This window comes from Eretmochelys imbricata, chromosome 3 (genome assembly GCF_965152235.1).
Source record: "Eretmochelys imbricata isolate rEreImb1 chromosome 3, rEreImb1.hap1, whole genome shotgun sequence".
In the NCBI taxonomy this organism is placed as follows: domain Eukaryota; kingdom Metazoa; phylum Chordata; order Testudines; family Cheloniidae; genus Eretmochelys; species Eretmochelys imbricata.
In genome coordinates, this window is record NC_135574.1 from 144823826 (window position 1) to 144836488 (window position 12663).

At 37.6% G+C, this 12663-nt stretch overlaps 1 protein-coding gene across 1 annotated transcript in view; it reads left to right on the top strand.

Annotated features, from left to right (window-relative positions):
* CRIM1 (cysteine rich transmembrane BMP regulator 1) overlaps nucleotides 1-12663 on the top strand; it is a 309698-nt gene that overhangs the window by 193473 nt on the left and 103562 nt on the right. The gene's annotated exons all lie outside the window — the stretch shown is intronic.

Here is a 12663-nt window from a genome sequence, read left to right on the forward strand (position 1 = left end):
ATTGACTCTTAGAGGGACCAGATTCTAGAGGTCTGCGCACTCCACTGAGAACATTCTGCCCGTTATCTTGGTGTGTTTAATACCAGAAACAACTCCCCAATCAGACTTTCTCTTCCCCATCCTCCATTGCTCCCTCCCAATCTCCACTGGCTCCCAGTCCCGGCTTTCAGACCCAGTTTCCCCTCCCCAAGTATCTGTGTTCTTGCTTCATCTGGCTACTTGTTTTAGCCCGAACAGTTAAAGTTTGGTAAAATTATAGGCAACTTGTAATGGGAAATGTCAGGTAACCTTAAGAATAGGTAGAGCTACCAGTCCTGGCTACAGTGTTCTAGTGGTCTTAAATAGATCCTTAAGCTTGAATTTTATAATAGCCATAAACTAGCTTAAAAACTCAGTAGTTATTATCATTATTTATTCTTTGCACTACCATAGAATCTAGCAGCCCTATGTGCTATGCGCTGTACAAACAGAGAACAAAAAGATGGTCCATACTCTGAGGGGCTTATAGGTGAAGTTGCTTTATGATTGCCAATTTTTAAGACTAATAATCCCAGTTTGGTCAATGTCTCCATCTGTATCCTCCATTCAATTTATCATCTCAGTTTCTGTAGGCTGAATGTTCAGTGTAGGCATTTGTTGCAGAATCACCCGATCTAGAGGAGAGTAACAATGAAGAATTTCTGGACCCAATTTTATGGTATTTTAACCAGAGAACACCATACTATCCAGCAAATGTTCTTCATCAAGGGATTCCTAAGTGACACAGAAATGATCCAGAAATCAGAAACTCCAACTAGAAATTCTGAATCTGTTACTAATAGGGAGAAACTATTGAAAATATAAAGGCAAATTTGGGAGACACAATCTCAGGCTACTTTAATTCAACATAGTAAGGAATGAATTACCAGACTGCATCAGTTCAAGGGTTTTTGATTTCAGGAATTGAGAAATCTAGAGAGGTGCAAGGAGAAGTAGTGTTAAAATGCACCAATGAGGAGTCCTCCAATAAAATATAATGAAGATGCAGCAGACTACAATTCTTTAAAATTTTTCAGACTTAACAAAAACAAAGTGTACTTTAAATAAAAAGTTGTGGGTGGCAGGGCAAGTTAAGATTTGCAGAGTAAAAAGCAGAGTAGAGGTAGGGTATCAAGCAAGCAGAATAAATTAATACAGAATAAGAGGAGTGTTAACAAATGTAAGGGGGGAAAGCAGTTCTAGAATGATGACTCAAATGACTGTGATACTGAACTTTTAAATCTTTTTTTTAAAAACAGTAACATTGCAGGGAACTTTAAAGGAGGACAGGTCCGATTATACCTAGACCATCTTCTTGCCAATGCAGGGCACTTTGTGTACAGTTCATTTTTTAGTTTTGTCCAAACTAGTTTTAAGTGTCCCAAGTGATGGAGGTTGTGAGATTTGTGCCTCATTCAGGAGTGAGAGGGACCTAGTTACATAGATTTGGTGTGCAAGAAAAGGTGTTAGTTAGTTATTGATTAGATTGATGAAACCTTTTAGAAAGAACTCAAGGTTGCTTGTGGAATTAGAGAAGCATACAAAAGTCAAGCTATTCCATTCAAAAATCTAAACGGATCAAATGTATAGGTTGGAAGACTTTTTGTTCCAGTAAGACATAGAACCCATTGTACTACGTGGACAGTGCCATCTGCTTGATGTTTACAATCTCTGTATCAGAAATTTGCAGAGATTCTACTTGGAGTTCAAATGATACTTGTACAAAGTTAGGTTCTCTTGTTTGAGAATGATACAGGTGCTCTACCCAGTCCTCAGTATACAAGGGGTTGACTCACGCTTCCCTTTCCCATTCCCTTCCATTGGTGCTCATGCTAAAATGAAGGGTGTGATGGGTTAGATCACAGAAAATCCCTTGGGAACTGCCAACTGATGTGCTGAGACTATCCCTGAGCCTGTTTCCCCTGGCAGCTTGGGACTTCAGTGTGCTGCCTGGTTTGAGCCAGACATGCTAGCCTGCTGCAAATCCAGACCCAGGTCTGAACCACTTCCCCTAAAAGCTGCAGGCGTAACTGAAAACAGCTTAAGAAGTGTTTGTCTCTGACACTCAGATGCCCAGCTCCCAATGGGGTCCAAACCCCAAGTAAATCCGTTTTACCCTGTATAAAGCTTATGCAGGGTAAACTCATAAATTGTTTGCCCTCTATAGCACTGATAGAGAGAGATGCACAGCTGTTTGCCCCCTCTCCCACCAGGTATCAATACATACTCTGGGTTAATTAGTAAGTAAAAAGTGATTTTATTAAATACAAAAAGTAGCATTTAAGTGGTTCCAAGTAATGACAGAACAAAGTAAATTACCAAATAAAATAAAACATGCAAGTCTATGCCTAATACAGTAAGAACGTGATTACAGATGAAATCTCACCCTCAGAGGTGTTCCAGTAAACTTCTTTTACAGACTAGCCTCCTTCTAGTCTGGGTCCAGCAATCACTCCCATCCCTGTGGTTACTGTCCTTTGTTTCAGTCTCTTTCAGGTAACCTTTGGGGGTGGAGAGTCTATCTCTTGAGCCAGCCGAAGACAAAATGGAGGGGTCTCCCAGGAGTCTAAATAGACTTTCTCTTGTGGGTGGACACCCCTTCCTCCCCCTGTGTAGAATCCCAGCTACAAGATGGAGTTTTGGATTCACATGGGCAAGTCACATGTCCATGCATGACTCAGAACTTACAGGTAGCAGCCATTGTTCACATGCTACCTTGAATGTCCTCAGGTAGACTTCTTATGTGGATTGGAGCCTTCCAAGATCCATTGTCCGTTAAGTGTTTCTTGATTGGGCACTTCACTTTTAGATTCCTCTCTAAAGAAGCTGCCCAAATGCCTTACTTAAAATCAAACAAGTAGACAGCCAATATTTATAACTTTGAATACAAAAATGATACATGCATACAAATAGGATGAATAAATTCAGTAGATCATAACCTTTGGAGAGGTATGTTACATGGTATATGTAGCATAAAACATATTCCAGTTATGTCATATTTACATTCATAAGCATATTTCCATAAAGCATTATGAGGTGCAATGTCACAAAGGGATGAAAGAATGCCTCTAGGAAGTTGGAGCTCCATAGCCAGGCTCTAAGAGCTGATTCAGTCCTCCACACTGAGGGTGGTTTTTGTTGTTTGCTTTTTCCTTCTCTTGTTTTGATTTATGATTATACAGATTTTTTTTCCCTCCTGAACAGACCTTTCTGATATGCTGGGCTTTCTGTTTCTGCTGCATCATCTCACCAGCTGACATGTTGATTCTCAGGCCAGAGAGATTGTAGAGATCAGTGCTTCATTCTTTTTTTAAGATCTGCCATTCTCTTGAGGGTTATTGCTGCTTACTAGTATCTTCTAGTGCTGTTTACTCTAGTGGTGATCTTGAGGCAATGTAATAAAGGAAATGTAATGAAGTATGCTTATTTATCAGTAGCTGGAGTTCTCTGAATATATTGCCTCTTCAGATCTACCTTGACCCTTCCTTCTTCTGCAGAGAATATTGGAATTGGGTCTGTATGCAGCAGAATGGAATAGGGATGTGGTTATGAGGTGTGGTATTTTATACTCCTTGCTTTGTAATGTTCTGGTGGAGTGGCAGACAAATCTACTGCTTAAGTGCTTTTAATACTACTAAGGAGTCTGTGGCTCAGGAGGTACAGCCCACGATTTCCTCAAATGGAGATCTACAGAAGCAATAAATTTTTTAAAGTGCTCTTGTGCCAGAGATGGACAGAGAGAATAAATTTTACTTCCATTCAGTAAAGCAGTGTTTTTTGCATAGGCAGCCCAAAATGCCACTCGTCATTTTTGCTGTCATATTACATTGCAAATTTAAGACTAAGCTATGGGATGGAGATCAAAAGTGTTTTATTGAATTGCAGTCCAAAAATATTGTCACAGCATCCTTTGACCCCAGGAGATTACACCACAGTGAAAATAAATGTTCTTTTTTTCAATTGTGCTTAGATTTACCATGTACAGGTTTCAGAGTAACAGCCGTGTTAGTCTGTATTCGCAAAAAGAAAAGGAGTACTTGTGGCACCTTAGAGACTAACCAATTTATTTGAGCATGAGCTTTCGTGAGCTACAGCTCACTTCATCAGATACATAGGCTGTAGCTCACGAAAGCTCATGCTCAAATAAATTGGTTAGTCTCTAAGGTGCCACAAGTACTCCTTTTCTTTTTACCATGTACAGTAATTCTGACATGAACAAGCTGTGTTACTGTAGGTCATCCAAAATGAGTACACCACATATGATTTCTTCTTTTTATTATATAGTATATTTATCTGCTACTTAAGATAAATGTTCTGTTCCTTCTAGTATAGATTCCTTACTTCACTTTTTTTGAAAGAGATAAATTTCAGGAAATAGTGATTTTCGTATTCCGTCAGTCCTGTATTCTCCCACTGTGGAGGGGGGACACTAAATCCTGTGGGGCAATTTCTGTCCTTAATTTTGTCAATCCTTTTTCACAACTGATGGACCAGTTCTCACTTATGTTGTGTTCCACTGCAAAATAGGCATCAGATCTGTAATGTATGGCATTATTTTAAAAGTATGTATTTTAATATAGTATTTTTAGTCTTATTTTTTCTGATCCAACTTACATTTGCATGCTAGAGAAATCAGGAATGCTTTCCAGTAGTCAGTATTAGATTGGGAGAACGTATTCGTAGATTTCAGATGCTATCTATTGGCAGAGATAACTTTTCAAAAACTAGTTATAGACGTGAAAAGCAATAAAGACTTTTTCTCTACTATGTTGCCCCTTTTGGATGGCAGAATGATTTGTAGGAGATGAAACTAACTAACAAGTCCTGTTCAGTTCAATTATGTTAGATTCCTGCACACTTATAACTTATACCTGATTCTTTTAAAGATAAAGCTGAGATAACACTGACATTCTAAATTCCTGTTTTATTTACTGGTATCTTCCATTCAAAAAGTCTTTTTTAAAGAAATGTTTTTGACAAGTTTCACTGGTGTATTTGGCTATTGTGGAGTTATCCACATATGGGAAAAAGAAAAGGGTTTTCATTATTTATAATGGAAAAAAGTTTAGGTTATTTTTTTTTCATACTCTGATAACTGAAGAAAGTTTTGTCTTAAACTCCAGACCTGAATCCAGACCAATGTGTTTGCCTTGAGAAATATGGTTTATAGGACTCAAGTTCCAGAGATTTGTAAACCTCCAGAAAAAGTAAACATTATTTTCTTTAACTCCCACTACGTTCTTCTACTGACGCCAGCCTTGATAATCCATTTGTCCATTTCTCCCACAAACATGCCTGCGCTTGATTCCATGTAGCACCTTGTGAATCAAATGCCCTTCTTTAACTCATCCTCAAAGCCATTACCCTCTTCTCAGTCAAATCCCTCCTTAAAACTCATATTTTCTATGCTGCCTGCAAGAAGTTATCCAACTAAGGACATTATTCATTTTGCTATAATTAATGTTTTAAAATAAACCCTAAATCCATCCCTCTTCTATATTCCACCATGAACGCTAACCATTGCTGATTAACTGTGTAATCTTACTTATGTTATTCTGTCTTCCTTTTCTCTCAGAACTCTCTATGCTTTTGTGACCTTTCCCCACTTTGTTGAGTCAAGTCTGAAATCGGTTTGTAAACTCTTTGGCGCATAGATTTTGTATTTTCATTTGTATTATGAGTTGCCTGGGACACTATTAAGTGCTATAAAATAATTGATGATATATTTAAAATTGAGTACTGAAGCACATCTTTCCAAATATTCACACCTATGCCTATCTGAAAGGCTATACAAATAAACGGTAGGGATGGGATGAATCTTTACCCAAGTAGCTGGATAGTGTTAATGTGTATGGGGTAAGCAGGTTGCTGGATAACTATGACTCAGTTTTCTGGTTTTATTTCTCCATCTCTGTTATTGGAATTTCTTGACTGGAATTCTTCAGTAAAGCCATGTATGGCATCTTCGACATTTTTATTGTTTAACTTGGAGCTTGATGTAGGGATTTCATGGACAAATCATAATATAGCTCTCTTAGGCTTATGTGGCTGAATCACTCTGATAGACTTCATTTCATGGCTTAGATGTGTTTCTTTGGCTCATCAGAGCTGAGGCGAATTGTCAATGATCTGACAACTGTTAGGATAGTAGCAATGGCATAATCTCTGGAATTTCTCTCTTGAATCAAATTTTTCAATAACTCCAGGATTTGACAGACACTGTAAGAATGTTGGTATTTAGGTTTTCAGAGCAGAAAGTAGAAAAGCCCGTTTGCTCTCCAGCAGGCATTGTAAAATTTGGGTCACAGTGTCCTTGGCTGGCTAATTCTCTTGGTTAGATGTTTGGGACAGGTAGACTTTTTGAATACAGAAAGCACAAAACAATCTTCTGAAGGAAATGGGTCTCACTTACATTGGGAGAAGAATGGTCTAGATAAGGTACCTGGTAATTTTCCATCACTAATTCCTGTCATTTTGTGATTTGGTTTGTGGATATCTTTAAAATTATGAAGGTGCCTGACTACAATATTGTCGTTTGGCTGTGATAGGACATGTAGATACTGTATTATCCTTGGAAATTTCATTTTTACAAAAATGTACACACAGCTTTGACTGGGTTGCAATCACAGACTAAAATGTTCCCAAACAATTCCTCCCTGGCCCCTTCTCTCTCACTCATATTAATTCTGGTCCTCACCAGGTCATAAAGGAGGCTGTAGTATCCTTCATGATAAAGACAGGACTCCAGTGTAGCAAAGACAGTGGAGATTTAGGGATGGGAAGAGACATGGTAGTTCCCTGAATCTTTAGTTTATAGACTGAGGAACAGGCTGTGCTGCATAGTGTGGCCACACAGTCTGCCTAAATTAATTGCTTGGGATTTTTACTTCGCTGTTTTGTTGTGTTTTCTAAATAATCTATATGTGCCTTTTATGACAGGTGCATTTTAATAAATTTGAAAATAAAGTTTAAATAAATAAATAAAAGTAATGGACACAGAAGCTTACCATAAGCATATCTATGTGACTACGCAACATTTGCCAAACGATGCAGCGCAAAAGGGCAGTAGACTGGAAAAAGCTCTGTTCAACAAGAGCTACATTTCTTGAAAGAGGGATTGGACAGAGGTCTACATGTCTACGTAGATATGTGCATAAGAAGTTGAATACTAGGGTAGGTTAATGAGGAAAATATTGAAATTTCTGAAAACAAAAATATCCAGTCACCCTGGAAACAGATTCTGAGGCTATAATCTGGTTTGATTAATTCTTGTTCAAACCTGAAAACACTTACATTCTTCTTAAGTCAAACCTGCTTTTCTGATGAAATATGTTTGGATCATTGGTATAGTGAGTTTCTGGAAACTTCAGGAACTTGCCTTTCAGGATCTTCATAAGGGCAGTATTCTTCAACCTGCCAGGTATAAATTCATTGTTAAAGTGAAGGCAAATTTTCAGAGCATTCAGGAAATAATGCTATCTTTAGCCTGTCCAAATTCAGAATTGCTAAATGAACTGGAGTTTCACTGTCTAGATACTAGGAACTACTAGTTTATTTATACAATTCTGCCGATTTTAGAGAGAGTTTTTAATTTTTTTTTTTCAGAGCAGCCTTGAAAATATTGGCTGTCATCCATAATAATATGGATAGTACATTCCACTAAAGAGGCTTAAGAAATGTAAGGACTTTCTCATCCTAGAAGGCATTAGGGTTCATCCCACAATAGTGCTGAAAACCTCATGAAGCTTGAAAATGAAGCCTCAGCTAATGATTTTATGTAGAGCGGCAACCTGGAGTTCATATTTTTACTGTATACTATACTCTGGGTTTTACACCACTGACATTTCAGTTTTGGGGTTGTTTTGGTTTTGATTACACCATTGAACTTGAATTTACACTAGTGTGAGATCAGAATCAGTACCTTGATGCACAGTTGCCATCTGAGCTATTGTTCAGAAAGAGTTCTATATCTCATAGTACGGTTAAGCTGTCCTTTGGGTAAAACAGTGTACTTTATAGTCTCCGATACTAAATTGGTGTAGAAAAGAGATTTTTGTCCTACCTGAAGAATGATTTTAATTAATTGTTCCTCACTAATGTGTAAAACCCACTTCTGAGCATGTTCCCCCTCTGTTGCAGGGGATAGATCATGTAGTGGCTTGTTCCACGTAGATGGGCTGCTGTATACTACATTAGCCAGATATTCCTGTTGCTTTACTTAGGGTAGTTCCAAGTAGACTACATTATGTACTTTTTTGTCTTGAGGTTAAAAAGGCATGGATTACTGTGGTGAAATAGATGGGAAAAGGCAGGATGTACCACAAATGACTCCAGGGATTCCATACTGGTAAAGATTAGATGTATACCTCCCATAGACTGTGCACCTATCCCTAAACAGTTTTCCCCCATACAGGTCAACATTATTTCCATGTTACTCTTATTGAGGCTAAGCCAATTAGCTCCTATGCATTTCCCTACATTGGTCAGACATTGGGAGAACGCAGAAAATGCAGTGTCTGGGTTAGAAGAAAAGAGGTGTTTGGTGTCATTGCTGACCAGAGTCTCATAGTCTCATTACCAATCTTGGTAACTGCCTCTTAGAGAAGAAATAAAAGTACCGAAGAGAGCTCTCGCAGGCAAGTCACAAAACATCATGGTGAACGGTACTGAAGGCTGCTGTTTAAAATTAACAGAATCAGCAAGTACAGTTGACTTGTATCTGTCATCAAGAGATTGTCAACGTAGCTAATCTGCTCTCCATCCTTAAACCCTTATATGAAACCAGGTATTTGAGTTCCAGAAAACTAAGTTGTTCCAGCATAAACTTACCAATAACCTTCTTTCAGAATTGCAAATGAGAGACTGTATGGTAATTGGAAAAGTTATTGTTACAGGAGAGGTTTTCATAAGCAGAACCTTCACCACTTCCTCTTTAAGTGTGCCTAGCACGCACCCTGCCTTCATAAAGGGAAACTTGAACAATTGTCATCAATAATGGGCTCCAGAAACCCAGATGAAGTGCAGTTGGGTTCAATTATTTTAGCATATCCAAGACTTCATTAGGTAAAAATGGGCACAATTCAATCATGGAAGACTGGAAGAAGTTCTCTGTTGCTGTAAATTGATGCAACCCTATTGAAGTCAATAATGCTGTGCCAGTTTACACTAGCAGAGAATTTGGCCCTGTGAATTTATTTGGCCCTGTACCAGTTCAGTTAACAGCTAGTTTGTCCTAAATCTCTCTTCTTCAAGGTGAATCAAGAGAATGCAAACATAATTCTGTAAGGTTTCAGAGTAGCAACCGTGTTAGTCTGTATCCGCAAAAAGAACAGGAGTACTTGTGGCACCCTGGAGACTAACAAATTCTTAGAGTCAAGTTAAGTTGGTTTTGCCTGACGGCCACTTTGAGCTAATGTCTGTTCCCAGCTCATCCGGGAGAATATTTGAACCACACACCCCAGAGTATAAGGTACCCAGGGCCAGTGAAACCTTTGTCCAATTTCAAGAAGAGTCAGGAAGATTGTACTTCTAAGGTGTAACCTTTCTTTATCTCTGAGATTCAGAATGCATTGTAGGGGAGAGTTCTGAATGCATGCATTATCAAGGTACCTGGAAGAACTATCTATGACACTGCAATAGAGAGAGATTTAGCTGGTAAAGAGCTTTTTCAATGATCTGTTTCATTCCTCTAGAACATTATATATTCATAGGTTTCTGCCAAATACCTACTAAATTACTCTCTAGTCTTTTGCCTTAACACATTCTAGTAATGATGATAGTGTGATCTGCCTTGTCAGAATATCCCATTATCTATTGAATTTGCCATTACAAATAGGCTTAATCAGATTTGATTTCAGTTGACAAAGATCAATATTTGTCAGTATCACCCCAGTCAAAAAATTTTGGAAACAAAATCCTATTTGTATTAAGCTAAATTTGAACAGGAAGCTGCATGTGTATTGGTGTAGCAGCTCAGGTACAAAATACTTTGATTATGACATGTTGGTCTGAAGGAAGCTCTTTGTTTTCAATACCACAGAAGCAGGGGATAGCTTTTTTCGGGTGGTAACAATCAAAATAATGTTTTTGGGTAAATGATTAAAAGTAGTTATTTGGATACAAAATTATATTAAGTAATTAAAATTTGGCATCAAATATGAAATAAATGATTTCTTCCAACCCCAATTAGAGCATACCTTGTAATATTTAGTGTACATATTTTCTTAGTTTACCCTATTTATCTTTGTAAATGCAGTGACTACCAAAAATAATCCCCAATAACCTCTTGTTTTTAATACCTTGTAAAAACTTATAAACAGTTACTTGAAGTTGAATTAAAGGAGATAATTTTTCATCATTTAACTATCGTTAGCTGTAAGGCTTGCTAATTCTGTATTAGGTATGTTGGCACCAGGAAGGAAATTCTGTTGCTTCAAACTTGGGACTGGTATTTTCCATGTAATGAACTCGGGGGGGGGGTCTGGAATGCTAACTATGAGGATGGAAAACATTTAGTCACTCTTGGAATTATATGAATGTTTTTCCAGGAAGCTTAAGTAAACACACACTGTGCCGCTTAGGAGGCAGCATTTAAAGTTTTTTTGGACAGCAGACAACATTCAAACAAGTATGTAGACGCTAATGCAAGATTTTTAAACAGCACACCCTTCGGGGCAAATCTGGGCTATTTGTCAGATTAGGTGCTACAATAAATTTGTATTTTAGACTACTGTTCACTTTTGTGTATGAAGTATATTGCAATAACCTTGGTAATAAATACTAAAATAGATGGACTTTTCATCTCTGTAGGTCTCTTCAGTGCTGGTTTTCTTAAAAAGTAAAATCCATTAGGCCTTCTACACTGGAGACCTAGATCACATTAGAAAGGTGCAGAAGGAAGAGTTATTTTGCTTTACCAAACACAGGGACATTCAGGCTAGAGGACTCTCTTCATAGCTACATTAAAGTATTTAATTCTATTTCTCCATTCCTTAATAGATACTTTCTGCCCTCAAAAATAGAATTTATTTTATGTTTCATTACTTACATGTTTTAAGGGCCCAAAATTAAGCATAGATCTTTTTCTATTGAATTATGTCGCGGTACACGGTTAACACTTTCTGAAGGAATCCCAAGGACATATATCTGGATTCCTCATCAGTATAGGATTGTTCACCACATAATTCTTTGATTGTAAACATGTTAACTTCAAGGGCATGGTTTTTTTATATATGCATTACTGAGTGCAGTAATATCTTCCATTGATCTTCAGCTGATTGAAATTACTTCTCACAGTACAGCCTTAAAGTTCGTTTGTAAATTGTCAACCATTGTTAAAAATACTGGAAACAGAAATAAAGATAGTGATGAACTCATCAAGGGAATCAGTGTAAAATTGTTTTTCTAGTTCCATACTCTGACTACTATTTTGGTAAAAATGGCAGCCTTTCCTTTATGAAAGATCTTATAATGCCTCACTGTTAAAGAATATCTTTACAAAATATTGCTATATTGTACTGACAAAATCTGAGTTCGCAAATTAGTCATAACTTCCTTACTCCTAATTACTTTGCATTACAGTAACGCAGGCAATAGTCCATATTCACAGTACCTGATGCAACATTTCAGTTGTAGTAATATCATTTATTTCAGGTCTTGAAAACAGCAACAAACTGAAGTTACAAACCGTAAAAGAGGGTATGCAGGCATTATCATGCACCTACCAAGTATAACCCAGGAAAGCATTCTGTGGTGTGTTTTGATCTGCTGCTATTTGGTCAGAGTGCACTACAGAACTTTTAGTGCATGCTCGCAGGGTCCAAATGGCCATAATAGTGTATGGCAGGCAGGTGTGCTATAGGTTTAAACCCCAGTTTACCAGGTGCTAAATCACCATACTGACAAACCCTAAGGGTATAATTTACAGATTTACTTAACATGTGAATATCTATAAATGAAATTATCAAGATAAGGCCTGTGATATGAAATTAGCAAGTCCTGAGGGTTTCTTCAATGTATTTTTCAATATATATGGTTTTTATAAAATAAAGAAATCTTGGCCCAGATGCTCCTTTCTGGTGTATGGTATAAAAGGCAGCAAAGAAGGGCAAAGGGGCTGGAAAACTGGTTGCTGCTTTGAGCCGATCCATAACAACTGTTTTTTGAATTTTGCACCATTTTTCACTTCTGTTTAAAAAAAAAAAAAAAAAAAAAGTTTGTCAGTTGGAAGCCATCATTTGAATCAGAGCTCAGGTTTGAGTGTGCCACCATATTGGAGAAAGAAGGTGAGCCACTAATTGGAAGCAGTTGCTTAGCTTGATTCAACATGCTCTCAAAGCCCTTGAGATTTTCATGGAGTTGGAAGAGTGTTGCCGCCTCCTTTGCTAATAACACTTGAAAGTGTGCATATGCTCTGTCATTCAGTAGTTATCCTTAAGGAAACTAAAGTAGTTATCTGTTCACATGGAACATCTGTTTAGAATTGTAAGCAATCGAAAGATTACAGGTAACCGCATAAGAAATATGTCTGTTGAATTACATAATTTGTTAGGAACATTGTATAGTAGTTTATGCTGGAAGCCAAAAGAGGTGCTCTGTCAGTTGTAGATCTGTGGAACACTAACTTTGGCAAGATTTTTCCTTCCC